General features: G+C 37.1%; 1 protein-coding gene across 14 annotated transcripts in view; it reads right to left on the bottom strand.

Moving 5' to 3' along the window:
• MYO9A (myosin IXA) overlaps positions 1 to 21215 on the bottom strand; it is a 277361-nt gene that overhangs the window by 254751 nt on the left and 1395 nt on the right. For 2 of the 14 annotated variants that reach the window (XM_053928662.2, XM_024557531.4), the window contains exon 1: positions 20830 to 21173. The exons of the other annotated variants lie outside the window; for them this stretch is intronic. The gene's annotated coding sequence lies outside the window, so the exon portion shown is untranslated. Of the gene's footprint in view, positions 1 to 20829; positions 21174 to 21215 lie in introns of those variants that run through there. 14 annotated transcript variants of the gene reach the window in all.

Below are 21215 nucleotides of genomic sequence, written 5' to 3'. Positions count from 1 at the left end.
TATATAATGTATATGTAGTTTATTACATACTGCATGGATATAATCATTATATAATGATTATATACAGAATAATCATTAGTCAATGACAAAGAAAAATGAGCTATCAAGCCATGAAAATATATGGGGGAATCTTAAATGTAATTAAGTGAAAGAATACAGGATCCAATCGGAAAAGGCTTCATACAGTTTTTCCCCAAATATATTTTGGAAAAGGCAAAAATATGAAGACAGGAAAAAGATCAGTTTGGCAGGGGTTCAGAGAAGGGACAGAAGGACGAATAGGTGAAGCACAGATTTTAAGAAAATGAAACGCATCAGGAGGACACTATAATAGTGGAGACACGTCTTTATCCATTTGTCGAGTCCTACAAGATGTACGACACAAATAGTAAACCCTAATTAGTAGTGTATCAATATTGGCTCATCATTTATAACAAATAGATAACACTAGTGCAAGATGTTAATAACAGAGAAAACTGGAGGGGTGGGGTAAAGAAAGTAGATCTCTCTGTACGTTCCGCTTAACTTTTCTGTAAACCTAAAACTGCTTTTTTAAAAATCTGTTAATTGAAAATAATTTTTTTACATTTTTATAAAATCATCAACCTGTACACTCCAAGATTTAGGTTAACAATATGTAAAAAATACCTTAACTTTCAAAAATAAAATACTAAATGGTTCTTTAAATCTTGTATTTGAAAATGAATATATAAAAAAAGACAGAAGTTTATGTTATTTTAAAAGAGGATGCCATGGCTGGTGTGGCTCAGTGGACTGAGTGCTGGCCTGCAAACCAAAGTGTCGTCAGTTCAATTCCCAGTCAGGGCACATGCCTGGGTTGCATGTTCCCAGTAGCCGGCATGCGAGAGACAAGTACACATTGATGTTTCTCTCCCTCTTTCTCCCTCCCTTCCCCTCTCTCTAAAAATAAATAAATAAAAGAGCATGATACACCTCCTACAAGTGCGTATGTGTGTACATATAAGTAAATGCATGGATAACGATCTGAAGAGATATGTACCAAACCGAAAAGGGTGGCACTAGGAAGGTAATACTATAGAAAAACACCACCACAGTGAAGGGAACAAGACGGAAGTGGGGGTGGGGGGGATAAGCCTAATCTGAGTGTCTTCATCTTTGTTAGGAGAATTTACATTAATTTTTTAAGTTGGGTATTTCTGTGCAAGCTCCAGATTTTGAAGAACTTCGTGAAATGTCTTCTAGGCCTTTAAGAATAAACATCCTTGGCATAAATTAACATTAGACATAGATCTTTATCTGTAAATATTTCCACGCCTATAAGGAACTTTAAATCACTCAATTGTGAATGACCTGGAAAGGAACAAGTACTATTTGCTGTTTCCTAGTTTAGCAGTAACTCCATCCTTACAATGATTATGGTATTTCTATTGCACCCTTTTCTTTCATTACTTAGCTGACTCCTAGACTCCCTTCCTCCCCCAGGGGAAAAAAAAATCTAGTGTAGAGCCTGACACCCTGATGACTACAGCATTCAACAGCACCCATTATGTCAGAATACACAAAGAACTGATCTGAGATTACTATTACGACATGAATAAACTCCCAAAACTTTCTCATGCTTGCCCTTTCTTTCTTATATTCTTGTCCACTATGCCTTTCTCTAAACAAAACTGAGCTTCTATCGTGTCCAGTTGTTGGTATTTACACTACTGTTGTTAGGGACCAAATTGTGTCCCCCACATACACATGTTGAAGCCCTAGCCCTCAATGCATTTGGAGACAGAACCATTAAAATGATAATTATGCTTAAATGAGGTCACAAGGGTGAAGATCCTAATTCAACAAGTCTGGTGTCCTTATAAAGAGAGGAAGAAATACCAGGGATGCAGGCGCACAAAGACAAGGCCATGTGAGGGCACAGCCAAGGAGAAGCCCCAGGAGAATCCAAACCTGCCATTACCTTGATCTTGAACTTTCAGCCTCCAGAACTGTGAAAAAATAAATGTCTGTTGTTTAAGCCACCCAGTCTGTTATTTTGTTATGACAGCTCTAGCAAACTAATGCAGCTATACACCAGTCTTCAGTACACAATTCTTAATACATCTTAATTGACACTGTATTATAATGGAGTCCACAGGATACACACTCTAGTTTCCAGCCACTGTCTAAGAAATACAATGTCCTCTGTGCCTAGTGTCATATATGCATGGCTTTGTTTTGTTTTTCCAACAGAGATTCAAATATACTCAAGTCCCTTCCTCTTCCATCCCCTCAACTATAATCATCTCTGTTCTCTCAGCATGTACCGCCATTGTCAGAGGTCTATTTTCCAACACACTATCCAATTTGTAATCTGACATATTTGTCAACTTGCCACTCCAACACCTTTCCCCCCCTCACTCCTTTATCAGCTGCCTCATGTATACTTCTCAGCTTTGGCAGTGTTGACAATTAGGCATTCAGAAACATCACCAACCCATGAAAGCACTTCTGGTTAGTGAACAAACCATTCACATGCTGGGTTCTGTTGATTAACTTATTACTCACACCAGAAGGCTGGGGTTTTTTTTATTGTTGAAGCTGTCCCATGAGTTGAGAAAATTCAAATGTTAACTCTACATAGATTATGAAAGTGAAAAACGCTTCTCTTCAAATATATCAAGAGAGTCCAGCTTCTCTGACTACCATCAACAAAACATGAGCTAAGAGTTGACTTCTCTACTTACACTAGTAAGTCTGTGTTCATTTACCCAGTCATCCAGCCTCCCTTCTCTGACCAATAATGTTCACTTTGCAAAGTACCGCCTTCCAAAGAACAGAGTATTATCCCTTACCCATTTACTCAAGAATAAAGCCTAAAATTCTGGTCTCATTAGAATGAGAACAGCTAAGTTATGCTTCAAAATGTTCATCAAATAATGCCTTACTGCCTGAAGTGCAGAGTCAAAATATGACAAATGAATCATTTTTATTCCTTCAAGATCTTGATCTTATCAACAGAAATGTTGCCAGACCACGTTCAGAAAAATTCGATCCTGAAAGTTTTCTGGGGTTTCAGTCCTTCTAAAAAGGTGTCATTATTCACTATCTGTCTAAAACTAATTATGCCGATGGCTTCCAGAGGGATTATAATCTCACCTCTGTTTTGTTAAACTGTGAGACAACAATGCCGAATTAATAACTAATAAAGACTGCGTATTCATGAAAAGAAGTTACTAGTTTTATGTAAAAGTACAAATTAATCATCATTTTACAGCTTAAAAATCATTATTTTACTGCACAGAATCAGATAGCAAGTCACAAATTACTAGCACACACTTACTTACTAGTAAAATTTCAGCTTTTCAAAACTTTTAGAAGTCATTCTAGAAATCCAAGTTTTCCAATGAACTGGAATTTCAGCTCTTTAAGCATTAGAAGTTGTTTTCAAATACTCTGGATGAAATTATTTCAAAGTTTGTATCTTTTTAAGCAGAGTATACTGAACATAATTTATGCTTTTCTTAAGAATTTGGAAAATTGCAACAAATGTCAATTTCTGTATGACAGTGACATTCATAGAAACTACTGATGCACGTGAGCAAGGTGATCTGCCCCTATGCTCAGTATCACGAGATTGGTTTTCTTTTAGTTCACAGAAAAGCTTTTCCTGCTGTCAGCTAACCACCTACAAGTGCTCCTGTTTCACTGCTGCCTCTATTCCACGTGATCTTAAAGACCAAATACTTATTTGAATTGTCTAAAATAAGACTAACCTCTAAATGAAAAGCCTGAGGGATTCTTATATGAGTATAGAAATGCTAACCATATATTTTCATAAAATCTCCACGAACCATTTAGAGAATTTTTTTTTTTTTTTGCAACACAATCTTATGGGGAAAACATGGGCTTTATAGTCATACAGGGGTTTAGATCCCACTTTTAACATTTAGCTGTGTAATCCTGGACAATAATGATGCATCTTCCCTAAATGTTTGCATATTTACTGTAAGAAATTACCATCACTTCCTAATTCACAGTTGCTATGAAATTAAAAGTGATATTGTATATAAAAAACAATGATTGCTACCAAATAGGCCCACAATAAAGGCGTACTTTTGTATTTGATTTATATAGTTAAGATGTCAAATTTACTGAATTTTACTCTTTTATACAGTCAACATAATTTTCCACTGCTTTTTCAACATTTTTTACTTCTTAATATTTATATATGTTAGTTTTCCCTGCCAAATAGATTTTGAGTATTTTATGCCTTTTTTGTCCTCCATAACTGAGATACTTCTCCTGCATGACCCAAGTAGCAGAAATCCCTAAGACTGTACTGTGAACAAGGGAAAAAGTGTGCAATACTAATTGCTCACATTCTTAGATCATAAATAAGCTCCCTAAAGTCAAAGTCTCTGTGTGCTACTTACCAATAACTGTGAAACAAGCTGCTCTCTCTGAGTCTTAATTTCTTCATATTCAAAAAAGAGTATCAATCTCCAATAATATGGCCAATTAACTACAACAAAAAACCCACTGAAATTTTTAAAACAAAATAAACTAGAAAATACACATTCCTAACAGTATCAAAGGACTGAGATGACAGTAAGGAACTGTAAGACACAAGAGCAGGCAGGAACTCTAAGAGGTAAGCACAGTGCTGAAGCCTAGTTAGCCCCGGACCAGAGCCCAAACTGGGCTTTGGTTTTCGCAGTCTCATAAAGACAAAAGGCAAGTCAAGGGCCCACTCCAGGTAGTAAGTCTCATAAGAGACCCTATACCTTACAAGTGGAAACCACAAAATGAACCAAAGTAAATGTGATCCATTCTAACCTATCCCGTAAGAACTACAAGGAAAGTTACTCTGGCACTGAGCTGTAAAGAAAACGGAAAGAGTTCCTGACAAGTTACTACATTTTCTGTAAAGGGCCAGATACAAACACTTTAGGGCTTGGGGGCCATATGCTCTCTGTTGGAACCACTCAACTCTGTCATTGTAGCATGAAAGGAGACACAGACAGCACAAAAGAAACAAATGAGGGTTCCAATAAAACTATTTAAGCCTACTACAATTTGAGTTTCATGTCACAAAATATTGTCCCTATTCTCCAATTATTTAAAAATGTGAAAACTATGACTAACTTGTGACCTTACAAAAACAGGCAGCACAGGCCACATGACACATACACCACCTCAGCTGCCACTACTCTACACACACACACACACACACAGAGATCTGTGACCTTAACTCACATCACCTGGGTAACACAAAAAGCCCCGGTTATACCCCACAGACTGAAGGGCTGCCAGTTCAATCCCCCGTATCAGGGCACACACCTGGGTTGCAGGTTCGATCTACGATGGGGCACATAAGGGAGGCAACCAATCAATGCTTCTCTGTCACTTGGATCCCTCTGTCTCCCTCTCTCTCTCTCCCTCTCTCCCCCTCCCTCTCTCTCCCTCCCTCCCCACTCCCCCCTCTTTCTCTCTCTCTCTCTGAACACTGAAAAAGTGTCCTTGGGTGAGGATTTAAAAAAAAAAAAAACAGGTTATTACATCTAGAAGATACATGTGCAAATGTCACAAAAAAAAAAGTCCCAAGAAAAGGCATTATTTAGAACAAGAAGGAAACAAAGCACCATGAAAGGACAGAAATAAATATGCAAAAACTTCAGATAAAGGAAATGATCATACATAAAATATTTGATTATCAATGTTAAAGGAATAAACAAGCCTTAAAATATATGAAAGGGACAAGAACCACAAAAGCTACTAGGAAAATTTGAAAAAGAACTAGAAAGAGTTTATAAAACTGTAAAACACAACAACTGAAATTCAAAATAAAGTGGAATAGTTGAAGAGAAATTAGTGAATTAAGAAACATCTGAAAAAAAATACCCATAATGAACAAAAAAACAGAAAACAGGGGTGAAAAACATTATATGACATGTAATATATTCGTAAATCAGAAATCCGGAAAAAGAAAAAAGGGCACTGAAGTCATAATATCATTTTCTGTGAAAACAAAGAGAAGCCAGTAACAAAAAGATAACTAAAAATAACAAATGGTATCTTTCACATCAATATATATACCATCCCACATACCCTTCTACAATGTGACAATGATACTTATCCTTAAGTTCTCTCTCCCTTGAACTTGGATGGACCTTTGTCTAGACCAGTGATTTCTTCTTTTTTTTTTAAGGTTTTATTTATTTATTTTTAGAGGGGAACGGAGGGTGGGGGGGAAAGAAAGGGAAAGAAACTTCAGTGTGTGGTTGCCTCTCACATGCCAGCTACTGGGGACCTGGCCTGAAACCCAGGCACATGGCCTGACAGGGAATCAAACCGGCAATCTTTTGGTTTGCAGGCCAGCACTCAATGCACTGAGCCACACCAGCCAGGGGGCTAGGCCAGTGATTTCTTTCAAACTTTTCCATGTCATGGCCCACATAAACTAATTACTAAAATTCTGTGGCACACCAAAAAAATACATTTTAGCCAATCTGACAAAAAAATAGGTATAATTTTGATTCATTCACACTAGACAGCTATTGTTGTGTTGGCTATTGTCATTTTTTTATCTGACAATCTAAAGGAAAAGAGGTCAGTGCCCCTAACTAAATAGTCGGGTATTGCATGCTTCAAAAATTCTTGCAGCACACCTGTTAAAAATTGCTGGCCTATACCAAGAGAATGGAGTAAAGTGAGGCTGAGTGACTTCTGAGAGTAGGTCACAAAGAGCAAACAGCAGCATGGCTTCTACCTGGCACTTTCTCCCTCAGGAATTCTAGTGGTCATCCCATAACAGCACTTCAAGAGCTCCATGGAAAAATCCACGTGGAAAGGAACCAAAGCAGAACTGCCACGCTGAGCAACTCCTGAACTCCACACCCACTAAAACTGCAGACAGTAATGACCCATAAGTTTTGGGTTTAACTTGAAATGCTGCAATGTTATAAATAATTAACATACTAAAAAATGTTCATATAGATGTAAATTTTAAAATATAGTTCCAAATAATCCATGTAACAAAAAAGTAAATTAAAAATATTTTGAACTATGCCCTGGCTGGTGTGGCTCAGTGGACTGAGCACTTGCCTGCGAACCAAAGGGTCACTGGTTCGATTCCCAGTCAGGGCACATGCCTGGGTTTTTGGCCAGGTTCCCAGTAGGGGGCGCATGAGAGGCAACCACACATTGATGTTTCTCTCCCTCTCTTTCTCCCTCCCTTCCCCTCTCTAAAAATAAATAAATAATCTTTTTAAAAATATATTTTTTGAACTAAACTATAACAAAAATACATTTCAAAACTTGAGAGATGCAGCTAAAGCAATGTTTTATAGGAAAATTTATAACTCTAAATGGGTATAATAGAAAAAAACAAAAATTAGGAAACTGTCTATTCAAGAAGATAGAAAAAGAACAGCAAAATATACTGTAAAAGGAAATACATAATAGAAAGGGCCAAAAAAGCCAGAAGTTGGGTCTTTGAAAAAACTATAAATTGGCAAACCTCTGTCAAGATGATGAGGGAAAAAAAAGGCATTAAAATTAAAAAGGGGATAAAAGCTACCAATGATGCAAATATTACGATTAAGAGGATTGTTTAATTCAGATGAAAAAAATCCTAAAAATTACTCTACAATTTAGCAAAACTTACTCAAGAACACAGAAAACCTGAATGGCCCTATTTTAAAAAACGTAATGACTCTAGAAAAATACCTTCCCCACAAAGAAAACTACAGAATCACACTGCTTTACCATCAGCAAGTTCTCCCAAATACTCAAGAAATAAATAATCCAATCTTAAGTAAATTCTTTCCAATTCTTTTTATGAGGCTGGCATAACTCTGAAAACAAAAAAATTTGGCAGGGACCATACGAGAAAGAAAAATCATAAACTAATCTTATTCCTGAAATTGAATGCAAAAATTCCAAACTAGTATTAGCAAATAAAATCCAGTAATGTAAGTATAATATACTATAATCAAGTTAGGAATAGCTCAAGAAAGCAAAGATAAATCTGATAAGAATCAGAAAGTCAATTAATATAATCAAACATATTTAAGAAAGCCATAAAAATTCAATGTTTGTTAATGTCTCTAAAGGAATCTTAGCAAACTAGGAATGGAAGGAAATTTCTTTAATCAAAAAAAGGTATCTACAAAAACCTAAAGATTGCTTAATGGAGAAGAGCTGAACATTTTCCCCTGAGATAAAGAACAAGACAAGCATGGCCCCTATCTACTTCTATCAACATTATACTGTAGATACCAGGCAGTATAGAAAAACAAGAAAAAATAATAAAAAGTGTAAGAATTAGAAACAGGAAACAAGTATTATTTGCATATAACATAATTATGAATACAAAAAAGGAAAAATATACAGGTAATCTTTTAATAATTCTATAACTTAAGTTGATAAGTTTCATATCTGTATATACCAGCAACAATTAGAAAATAATCTTTTAAAGATATCAGTACTTAGAACTGCATTATAAAATATGAAGTGCTCAAGAATGTATCTAATAATATACAAAACCTCTACTGAAAAAATAAGACACAATGAATCATTACAGAAGTGGAAAAATACCCATGTTCACAGATTGAAAGACTCAACATTGGAAAAATGTCAGTTCTCCCCAAATTAATCTAGAATCAATTCAATCCCTATAAAAATCCCAAATATTGCTTTTTTTATGTTGGACTATTTGGGTTCTTTCTGTAGAATCTGACACAGTAATTCTAAAATATATACATGAAAGTGCAACAGGGCAAAAAGAGCAGACTCTCTTGAAGAACAACACAAGGTGAAAAGACCTGCCTTATCAGATGTCATAACTTATAAAACTTTAAGTAGATGGTGTTACTAGTACAGGAATAAACAAAAAGACCAACAGGACAGAGGAGCAAGTCCAGAAAAAGAATTAGACAAATATGAACACTGAATATATGTGGCATTGCAGATCAGTAGACAAAAGATGAACTTTCACAATCGATGCTGGGACTCTTAAGTATCCATTTGAAGTGGGACAGAATGAAACTGGACCTCATACTATTCACAAGATCTATTTCAGGTAAAGACCAAATTTATAAAAGGTTAAAACTTAAAAGCTCTTAGAAAATAATGTAGGAGAACATCTCTTTACTTTGGCCTAGGAAAGGCTTTCTTTAAAAAGATTCAGAAAACTACATTAAAAATGAGAAATTCTGTTGGTCAACAGGCACCATAGAAAGTGAAATAATCCTAAAACAAGATACTTGTAACAGGTATAACTGAGGGATCGGCGTCCAAAACACATACAGAATTTCTAAAAATCAGTAAAAAAGCACAGACCACCTCAAAGGAAAAAAACTGGACAACCAACTTAAACAGAGTATAAGAAAAAATTCAATGACTGTGAAAAGATGCTCAATTCACCAGCAATCGTAGAAATGCAAATTAAAATCATGAGATACATACCTTCAGACAGGCAACAATTCTGAAAGTCCCCAATATTAAGAAAGTAAAGCAACAGGAACTGTAATACATTGTGCTGGTGGAAGTGTAAATTGAAATGATTTTGAAAAACACTTTGCTATTATCAAATTTAATATATGCATACCTTGCAACCCAGCAATTCCATTCCCAGGAGTTAGAGAGAAACATTTGCATACTTGCAAACCCGAAACAGGTACAAGAGCACTCACCACCAAATTGTTTGTTTAACAGCAAGAAAGTGAAATTAACTCAAATGTCCATCAAAACTAGAATGAGTAAACTGTAATATAATCACACAATGAAATACTTTACCAAAATAAAATCTAATCAACTATTATGGCTAACTACAACAATCTGGAATTAATTTCACAAATGCTGAACTAAATTTTTGAAATCACGTAAAATACTCATATGAAGTTTAAAAAACAAGGGAAACTAAACTGTATTGTTTAAAAATATATAACCTGGAATTTACAATTATGAAGTAAAGAAAATGATAGTCACAAGGGTCAGGGTAACAGCTACCTCCACAGTGGAGGATATGCGGACAAGGCAAGGGGACAGTGAGGTAACGGGGAAGCAATTCTGGTTTGTAGGCCTGGACAGCACAAATAATAATAATTTTCTCTAAACTGCACATTTTATTCACTATCCTGTATATATGAGTAAAAAACAAAAAGTAACAACTGCATATAATTGCTATGATAATTTAATGCAATAAAGTAACCGATGTAGTCTGGTACCTAGTATGCATTTTTTTTTTTAAAGCTACTATTATTACATAAATGTTTTGTATTTTCCAAAGTGCCCACCACAACAAGTTGCTCATGGTAAATCACCAAATATTTTGTTCAATAAATGAAATAAATTCCTTTCAATCACTGGAGTAAAAGACAATTTAGATCGGAATGGTTAGGTTCCCTAACCTCCAATTTCCATTTCACAAGCCCAGAGCTTGAATTCCTTACATCCTAACAGGCACCCTTTCCTCTCCCATTAGTATTCCTGGTTTATTACTCCTAACACTCATGCTATACATCTTATCTGCCTTACTAGATTATAAGTAGCTGCCCAATGAATGCTTGGAATCCTATATAATCTGAGACAGTTAAGGCAGTAAAGATGAAAAAGAAAAGCTACAGTTAAGGAGAGGGGAAGTTGTAGGGGGGAAAAAACAGAGAGAACAGAACTTGAGTTACCCTTACATGAAAACACCCAAGTCATTAAGTTTTTATTTCCAATAATTCAAGGAGCCACGAAGCACAGAGAGAGACTGCAGGTAAATCATGTATTGACACTCTGACACTGGTACATAAAAGAATTAAAATAGATTAACATTCATTGATATCAATCACCTAATATTTAGGGGCAAAAAGTGTGCCTGTGTCCCAAAATACATCTACTTCTCCTGACATTCTCTTACCAAAAATAACAACATCAAAAAACACAACAACTAAGCTCCTTCAGACTCTCTCCATAAGTCTCTCTGGAACAAATCAACTCATTCTCAATTAGTGGAAGAAGAAATTTTATTTTTTAATTAATTTATTCAACATGTATTATTTATTCATAGTTCAAAAGACTAAACACAAGTATTTACCAGATCCAGACCATTAGTAAAATCATAGTATAGCACCACAACAGAATATCACGCCTCTGTAGAAAAGAATGAGAAAGATCTGTATGTACCAAGATCCCTATGTACCGATATGGAGCACTGCCCAGAATACACAGTTAAGTGAAAAAGAAAAGAGAGAGAGAGAGGAGGTACAGAAAAGCATACATAGTATGTTACCTTTGGTGAATGAAAGGAGGACACACACATAAATATACATCTTATTTTTAAAATAAAGAAAAATACTGGAATGACCGATCAGAAACTTACAGAAATGCTTATATATAAGGAAGTAAGGAGGAAACAGAGTAGAAGGGATGGGGATGAAAATGAGATTTGTACATACACCTTTTCATTTGGTTTGTCCTTCTGAACACTGTGTTTTATATATTTAATGGGTAACATTATATCAAAAAACAGGGGAAGCAAACCCTAAAATGAAAAATAAATGGACCTAGCTACATACCAAATTGCTAAAAAGCACACTGAAAAAATGAGTAATTAACTTTTTAAAAAAGATTGTATTTATTTATGTTTAGAGAGAGGGGATGGGAGGAAGAAAGAGAGGGAGAGAAACACGGATGTGTGAAAGAAACATTGATTGGTTACCTCTCACACAGGCCCCAACCAGGAGACTGGACACAAGCCTAGGCACGTGCCCTGACCAGGAATCGAACCAGCAACCTTTTGCTTTGTAGAAGGACACTCAACCAACCAAGCCATGCCCGTCAGCGTGATTAAATAACTTTTGAATACAGTAGTAACAAGTGTATCTTTAGTGGCATACATTCCAAATATAAATGCAAAAAAAAATCTTAAACTTCACTGAGTATTTTTATTTATTTTGAAACTACTTTAGGTAAACAAATATATATATATATCTCAATATTAATAAAAACTAAGTTTCAATATAAAGGAGATTAAAACTAAAGTAACTAAAAAAGAGATAATGAAACCTGCGATGTTAAATTTGATTTAAAACTATCACTATGATCTCATGCTCTTATTCCCCCTCCTAACAGGAGTAAATGCAATGACAGCTCCATAAGAAGGAGCATACTTAGCATCCAGATACTTGGTTTCTAAATATCGTCTTCTACTATAAGGAGGCAGAAATTGCTGATTCCTCTAGAGCCACAAATGCCATGGTGAGCCAAGACATCTTGTACACAAAAGTAAGGAAATCACTTAAATACTAATAATGGGTTTGTGCAGGAAGAACTCAGGAGACAGCTTGAAGGGGCTCCCAATGCCATTGAGACAATTCAAGCATCAAAAAGAGCAATGTCTATAACTACTTGTAATATTATATAACATAAAAATCTGAGACCATAAAAAACTCACTTGTCATCACTGTAGATGACTATCAGACCAACTCCTCACTATGAAAATTAGATGGCAAAGAATTAAGCATTTACTATCTGCCCTTTTCGGAGAAACTCCACATTCACTCCCAGCTGATAAAGGTTATAAAGCTCTTATTAACTGAAAAATGACAGCTAATAAATGTAAATGAATTACAGAGTTAGGAAAACCACCATTTTTCAACCTTCAGTTAAACAACTGATTTCCCTAAGGCTCAATGAAAGATGCTAAAATTATTAGGTAAAAAATATTGAAGAATGGAATGGTACCAAAGTATAGTAACAAAGTACCACCTCCACAGATTACTGTACTTGATGAACGAAGGAAGAAAATAAGTACGCTTTAACAATGCAAGATCTAAAAAACACCACCTTAAACCTCATAAAACTGAAATCACTAATAGTGACATTATATGCCTCCCATAGTATGTAACATGAAATACAACATTACCTATGAAGTATTCTTGCCAACACTTTTTAACGTGGCTCTAATCAAGCCTTTAAACCGGGGGTGTCAAACTCATTTTCACTGGGGGCCACATCAGCCTCGCGGTTGCCTTCAAAGAGCCAAAATAATTTTAGGACTGTATAAATGTAACTACTCCTTCACTTACAACTCCTTAACGGGAGTTGAAATTACATTCAGCCCTTTAAAAGGCAACCACGAGGCTGATGTGGCCCCCGGTGAAAGTGAGTTTGACACCCCAGCTTTAAAATGTAACTTCCAGTTTACAGGATATACAGAGAACAGAGGAACAAGTTAAACGAAAGCACAAAGATAACTCTTAGAAAATGCTTGTATTGTACAACATCTGGCCTTGCAAAATAAATTTCAATATCCTAAGAAAGGGGGGTAGAGAAAGGAACTTTTGTTTGATTAAAATAAACTAAAATCATAATCAAATACCATGCCAAATCTTGATTGAATCCTGGTTTTAAAAAATAATTTTATGGTACAATTAGGAACATTTAAATATAGAGTATCTATGAAATGTTATTAGGAAATTATTGTTACTTTTCTTATGTATTAGTAATGGCACTGCAGTGCTATATAGAATATCTGTTTTCTTAGGCATCATATGCTAAAGTATTTTGAGGTCAATGTCAGAATATTTGGAACTTTCAAAAAAAAGGCTCATGGGAGGCTGGGTGAAAAAAGTGAAGGGATTTAAAAACAACAGTTTCCTCCCGGCCGGTGTGGCTCAGCTGGTAGGGCATCACCCGCAAAGCGAAAGGTCGCTAGTTTGGTCACTGGCCAGGACACATGCCTGGATTGCAGGTCAGATCCCCAGTTGGGGACGTGCAAGAGGCAACCAATCAGCGTTTCTCTCTCACATTGATGTTTCTCCCCCTTGCTTTCTCCCTCCTTTCCCCTCTCTCTAAATATAAAGAAATACAATTTTTTTAAATAGTAAATACAACTTTTTTAAAAGATTCAGTGAAAGTATATCACACGCATATACCTAGAGACCCATAAAGATATGGATGGCATACTATTAACTTTTGAATCCAGGGTGCAAATATAGCAATATTCTTTGTTCTATTCAATGAACCTTTTAACATTTTCTAAGTTTTTTAATTATAAAACAGCAGGGGGTTGGCAGAAAGAGAATTAAAAGAAAGTAGACCTGCAAAAGTATGTAAGAAAAAAATATGGGCTAAAAATCATTTATAAACACATATCCACACAGTCATCTGAAGACCTTTCAACCTTATATTAAAAAAAAAAACAGAGATTACTCAGCCAACTATCACCTGATCAATATAAGTAAACAGATTTCAAACAAATACTTACACACTACAAATAGCAATAGCACTACAATCTGTCAATGATTTAAGGAATGTTTGTCATTGGCAAACAGAACATTTTGTTATGATATCTCACACTGAATCAAAATACATTCTGACATCCACTTATATTATATACTAAGACATTAAGAAAAGTGTTTCTTTGAAATTTTTATATTCAAAAATGTCATTACACTTGAAAGAGAGCTGGCAGATGATCCTTCTAAAATTTACTTGTTAGCAACAAACTTTGATTAGCCATTTATTCTAAATGTCATACAATTAAATTCTTTAAATTCTTTTAAGATTTTTATTTTTATTTATTGTTAGAGAGCAAGGAAGGAAGGGAGAAAGAGAGGGAGAAAAACACCAATGTGTGGTTGCCTCTCATGTGCCCCCTACTGGGGACTTGGCCCAGAACCCAGGCAGGTGCCCTGACTGGGAATTGAACCAGCAACCCTCTGGTTCACAGGCCAGCACTCAATCCACTGAGCCACACCAGCCAAGGCAAATTCTTGAAATTCTCGACCTCATATTTAAACATACCAAGAAATAGACATATTCAAGGAGGAAAAGGGAGGAGTGTTGAAAACAACTATGTGCTTGGTGCTTTGCATAAAGTGCTTTAATCATTATCTTGCAAGGTAAATATTCTCATTTGAGAGATGAACCTTCTTGACATCAGAAATGTTAAGTGACTTGGTGACAAACCCACAAATGACAACTCATAAATAAGGCTGGAAATTAAATCAAGGTCTATTGGAAATCCAGGTTTGAAAGTCCATATGCTTTCCAATTAATTGGCCTTAATAGTTTTAATATTTATAGACAGAAAAACCCATCCAAGGAAAAAGTGTATTTAAAAGAATATATTCACAGTCAAAAAGCTATATAATCTTAAAGTTTAAGAAAAACCAAAACTATAAAGTACAGCACAGGGAATAGAGTCACTAATATTGCCATAACTGTGCAGGGTGCCGGGTGGAACACTTTGTAAAGTATAAGACTGTTCAGCCAGTATGCTGCACATCTGATACTAATACAAAATAATATTGAAAGTAAACTATACCTGAAAATTTTAAATTTAAATTTAAAAAATCAAAACTGAGAAAAAGAAAAAGTACACACTAAAATTATTGCTAGTTGCAAAAAGAACAATTCTTAGCAAGCCAGCTGTCTATGACATAGGATAGTGAGACCTTTCCTCACCATAACATGTAAAATTATACTCCAGTTGCCCGCTGGATGACCCCACTGCCAAAATATGCTAGCAACATAATTCATACTAACACCCAGAAGCCAACCACCATTTGGAAAGTGCTTCACTTGTTTTCTGTACTCATCTCAAGCATATTCTCCAGTCAAAATTAATAAGCTATTTTCAGCAAATATTCTTTGATCATATTCTTTTGACACTCTAAAATATTAAACTAAGAAGAAAACTACTTAAATAAGACATTTACTTACTATTAGAATGTCACTATTACAAATTTTAAATTTGTCTATTGCATAAAAATATACCAAAATTACATTTCCATAACACAATGTAAATTATGTAGGTTCTTTTTTTTTAAGATTTTATTTATTTAGTTTTAGAGAGATAGGAAGGGAGAGAGAAAGAGAGGGAGAGAAACATCAATGTGTGATTGCCTCTTGCACACCCCCTACTGGGGACTTGGCCTGCAATCCAGGCAGGTGCCCTGACTGGGAATGGAACTGGCGACTCTTTGGTTTGCAGGTCAGCACTCAATTCACTAAGCCACACCAGCCAGAGCATGAAGGTTCTTTCCATAGGATCAAAATTGTAATACCTATGTCTTTTTTATGTCTAAAGATACACACAAAATATAGAGAGAAATCTTTATGTTAACGAGTTTTCTCATTTAAAATTAAATCCTCTTTGAACTGGATTAATGACTACAAGAGGGCATGAAGTGGCTTATAGAGTTATAATATTCATCTTTAATTTTTAATTTTTAATTTTAGAGAGAAGGGAAGGGAGGGAGAAAGAGAGGGAGAAAAACATCAATGTGAGAGAGAAACATCAATGTGAGAGAGAAACATCAACTGGTTGCCTGCCACATGCACCCAGAGGGGGAATGAACCTGCAACCCAGGCACGTGCCCTGACCAGGAATCAAACCAGGGACCTTTGGTTTGCGGCATGACGCCCAACCCAGTGAGCCACACTGATCAGGGCTATTCTGTATCTTGAGGTGGCTGCTGGTTGCACTGGTGTGTCCGCTTGGTAAAAACTCACTGAGCTGTACATTTATGATCTGTGTAATTTATAAAAAGCTTATATATTCTTAAAATCTTCAGTCTAAAAATCTGCTTAATTATATTTCACTGATACCAAAGAACTTAAAAAAGGTGAAGAAAATTAAGTAATTAGGAATTTCATTAGAGAGCTATGACAGAAGTAAGCACTGTGTGCAGGAGCCCACCGGAATGGCACCTGACTTAACAGGGCAGCAGTAAAGGAAAGCTTCCTAAAGACACACTTGAACTGAGGCCTGGAGTTCAGACAGCAGCTGAGCAAGCAAAGGCAGAGGGAAGAGAAAGACAGGAAAGAGAACAGAGAATGAAAAGCAAGGAGAGAGGAAGCCTACATTCGCTAAGAGTGAACAAAGTATAAGGAAGACAGCCAAGGAAGGGAAGTCCAGGGAATTAAGAGCCAGATGATTAAGGTTGTTACATACACGCCACGCTACAGTTTAAGCTTCATCCTGAAAGCAGTATGAAAACACTGAAACATTTCAACAGGAAAGGACATGATCAGATTTGTATTTCTACTGTAAATTCGACCATGGCACCTGCCACGCTTGCAACCCCATTTTGTGAGAAGTCAGCCTGTGCACTGCCCGTGCTTTTCACCACCATGGTCCTGCTCCACACCCACAAGCACAAACAAACACACAGCCAAGAGTAAATGGCCAGCAGTAGTGACATGACCAAAGTACACACACTTGGTAGCAGTCCGTGAGAAAAGAAGCTAAGCCAGAGACTGTTTCTTGGGAATTCAAACCAGAAAATCCTAGGGAGAAGAAAGAAGTTAACAACAGGAGCTCATGTTTAAAAAAAAAAAAAAAAAAAAAAGCAGCCAAGAGGCAAGATGCAAGCATGGAAGAGACACCGTAGTTACAAGGAGGTAGAAATTAGGAATAAATGGGAGCTATGGCATGGGGGGGAAGGGGGTAGCACTGGAATAGAGAGAAAAATACAGTCCAAAAAGAAACAGAAAGGGTAGCGAAGACAAGTTAACAGTAAATAGAGCAAAGAGTCAAATCTGTTTCTAGTTTTATTTATTAAGCTCCTGTTCTTCTTGAGACCAAGTTCTTTAACTTATCCTGGGTTCCCTTGTTTCCTGGGTTTCATTTCAGTAAGCACTCCCCTACTTAAGGTAACTTGGGTCTCTTCTTTGCAACTGCAAGAACCTAACTAAAAAAGCATTTTAGAATACTTTGGTAGCAATGCAGAGAATGAACTGCAGAAGAGAGAAGGCAAGACAACCACTTAGAAAGCTTTACAGAAGTCCAACAGATATTTTGGGTTAAAATAAAGTAGAGACGACAAGTATAGCAATTAGGAATGATGTCAAATATCACAAGGGAGAGTGTTCGGGACTTAGTGACGTTGGCAGTGAAAGACAATTCCCAGGCTCCTGAGGCTTCATAAGGAAAGAGTGGTGCTGTTCATAAAGACAGGAAATCAAAAGAAAAACTTTTGCTGCACTTTGTCTCCCTCTTACCCACTTTCTTGGGGGAGAAAAGAGGCAGAGAATGGTTTTATACTGTACATGTTTGGAGTGCTGTGAACTGTGAGTCCAAGTTGAGAGGTCCATTAGCAGTGATTTACAGGGGTCTGGAGTAGAGGCAAGAGCCCTAAACAGCAGCTCTAGACTTAGGAATAATACTTTAAGTTGGTGTTATGGTTTTAAAACATGACAGAAAACTCTTTGACTAATATTTCTTTTAAATTAAATTAACATAACTAAAAATCATGCAAACTAAAAACTTAATCATCTCGGCAAACGACATTTCAAACCTCCTGCACTTCTCTGAAGACCGAACAAACTTCTCTAACAGTATAATCCAAATGATCAAGAAAGATGGAGTTTATACTACTAATTCCTACTGAGGTTTTCTTTTACTAAAAAAAACCTAGTTTAATGAAAAGATGCTCAATGTCACTAATCTTCAGAGAAATGCAAATTAAAACTACAATGAGATATAACTGTCACACCTACCAGAATGGCTATCAGCAATCAATCAGCAAATGAGTGTTGGTGAGAAAGTGGATAAAAGGGAACCCTCCTGCACTGTTGGTAGAAATGCAGACTGGCACAGCCACAAGGTAAAATGGTATGGAGGGTCCTCAAAAAAATTTAAAATGGAACTGCCTTATGACCCAGCAATTCCACTTCTGAGTACATATATCCAAAGAAACCCAAAACACTAGTTTGAAAAGATATGTGCTCCCCTATGTTCACTGTAGTGTTATCTACCACAGCCAAGCGTGGATAAACATGTGGCAGTACATACACACAACGGAATATTACTTTGCCGTAAAAAAGAATGAAGTCCTACCATTTGGGACAGCGTGCGTGGACCTGGAGAGTATTACGCTAAGTGAAATAAGTCAGACAGAGAAAGACAAACACCTTCTGATGTCACTTGTATGTGGAATCTAAATAGCAGAATAAACAAACAAAACAAAAACAGACTCACAGATACAGAGAACAAACTGATGGCTGCCAGTGGGGAGAGAGGTTGGGAGGATAAGTGAAAAGGGTGAAGGGACTGAGAAGCTCAAACAGGTAGTTACAAAACAGTCGTGGGGATGTGCAGTACAGCACAGGGAATACAGTCAGTAATACTGTAATAACTACATGTGGTGCCAGGTGGTAGTAGACTTACCGGGGGGACCACTTTGTAAACGATATGACTGTCTGAATGTCGACTGTAATTGAAAAATGAAATTTTAAAAATAAATTAAAGGTAAAAGTCTACTTAAAAAATAAACGTATAAATTAAGAGAAATAAATCTAAGCTTACTCCATTTTCCTCATGAATTGTACAGCACTAATGTTAACGAAGGGAAGGGAAACATTAGTAAGTCACATTTTAGGCAGTGAACCTCACTACTGATATTTAAACTATAACAAGATTTTTTTTTAAAAAACCTAATCATGTAATTTACTACTCAGCTATTCCACTTCACCTGTACTGTGAACGCTGGGTTTCCGTCCTACAATCTTCTCTCCTCTCATCTACACCCTTCGCCCCCCACGTCTGTTACTGTGCACTCAGAACGTGTACGATGCTAACGCACAAGCCCAGCTGCCTGCTGGCCGTCCACATGGGACAACAGTGTAAGCGCTCAAACTCAACGCGACCCCAGCCGAGTTCCTCTTCCCTGACAAGCATAAAAATTCTACTCCTCCTTCACACCGACCTCCACCTCAGCGTAAGGCACAGGCTAGAACCTAGATGTCACCTTCAAGGAGCCCTCCTCTCCCTAACCCCAAGTCCACTGCAGTCATCAAGTCCAAGTCTTGTCCGCTCCCGCTCCCCAACCCCAAACCCACTATCACCACCCGCCTGGACCGCCCTCCTGACCTCCCTGACTGTAGCCTGGTCTACACTTCGATCCGCCCTCTTCGCTGCCGCCAGGGACCTTTTAAAAATACAATTCTGATCGTTGCAGTCCCCTACTTTAAGTCCTTTAACAACTTCTTTGATAAATAGTATAATCGCCATCAAAGCTAGTCACTCCATGGAAGTTCCACAGATCAATGACATTTACTGTAGTTACATCTTTTTTTTTGTAGGTTCAGCACAAAAGAACCATCGGAAAGTGTTTTCACATCCTGAAAGAGACTTAAAGCACGCATATAACAGCTGACACACTTAAAAGCAAAGCACGCAGCACTGTTTGTAGAAGTAAAAACTGGAACTACCTCAAGCCCACCAAAACGGAACACCACCGTCCAGCCAGTAAATAAGGCAGAACCGTACGCAAGGCTGAATGACCTACGGGGTCTATTACTAAGTAGGGACAAAAGCTGTAAACCGAGCGTGCCGTACGTTTCAGTGTGTTTGAAGAATAAAAACGTGTAGGCGTGTACACGCTAGAAATATCCCAGGAAGGGCAGACACCAATGTGGAAGCGGTGATGTCGCTAAAGAGTGAGGTGGGTAGTTGGAGGACAAAGGAACTTTCTACTGCATATTCTTTTGACCCCTTTGACATTTATATTATGTCTAGTCATTACCTACAGTTTTAAGTATGATTTTCTCCTCTCTTCAGTTCCACACAAAATAAAAATTTTACATGGACTGACTACTAAAACCTCTTTATACTTCATTCTTGTAATAATGCTAAAATTCCGCGCTGATCTTTTGGTGTAACGTTACCTTTCCTCCCCGACAGCTCAGGAGTTCAACGACCATCTTATTCAGTATGTTCCCACTGCTGAGACTGGTGCTGTGAACACCAGTGCACGATAATCGTACGGGCCCCTTGGAAAAGCAGGACAGCAGCACCAAGTAGCGTAAATTTATTAAACTGACGTTAAATCTTTAGGGATTAAGGAAAGCTACAAATCTTACTTTTCCAGCAAATTCAAAAACAGCAAATCGAAACACTAGTCCCCAGTATCCTTCAAAAGCAGCGCAGAAGACCTGTAAAATCGGCGGAAGCACATGCTACTACTGCACGGAGACACGGCTCCATCCACTTTGTGGCCTGTGACTTCATCCTGACAGAGGTCCCTAGAAGATCAGACCCGGGCAGTCTCGGCCGTTCTGCAGAAGACACAGGACGAGGAGCAGGCTCTCATCTCCGCGCGACCTGCCCTGGGCTTCCACACCCTCCCCTCTACCTGCCTTCCGTGGCCACCAGACTAAACCAACACGGGTGTCAGTTGGCCCCCGTAAAGCCAACTGGGGAGAGAATACCCCAGTAGGATGAGCAAACACCCCTCCACCATTTCATG

This window comes from Desmodus rotundus, chromosome 7 (assembly GCF_022682495.2).
Source record: "Desmodus rotundus isolate HL8 chromosome 7, HLdesRot8A.1, whole genome shotgun sequence".
Taxonomy (NCBI): domain Eukaryota; kingdom Metazoa; phylum Chordata; class Mammalia; order Chiroptera; family Phyllostomidae; genus Desmodus; species Desmodus rotundus.
The sequence above is the reverse complement of the archived record's forward strand: the minus strand, read 5'-3'. Positions and strand labels throughout refer to the sequence as shown.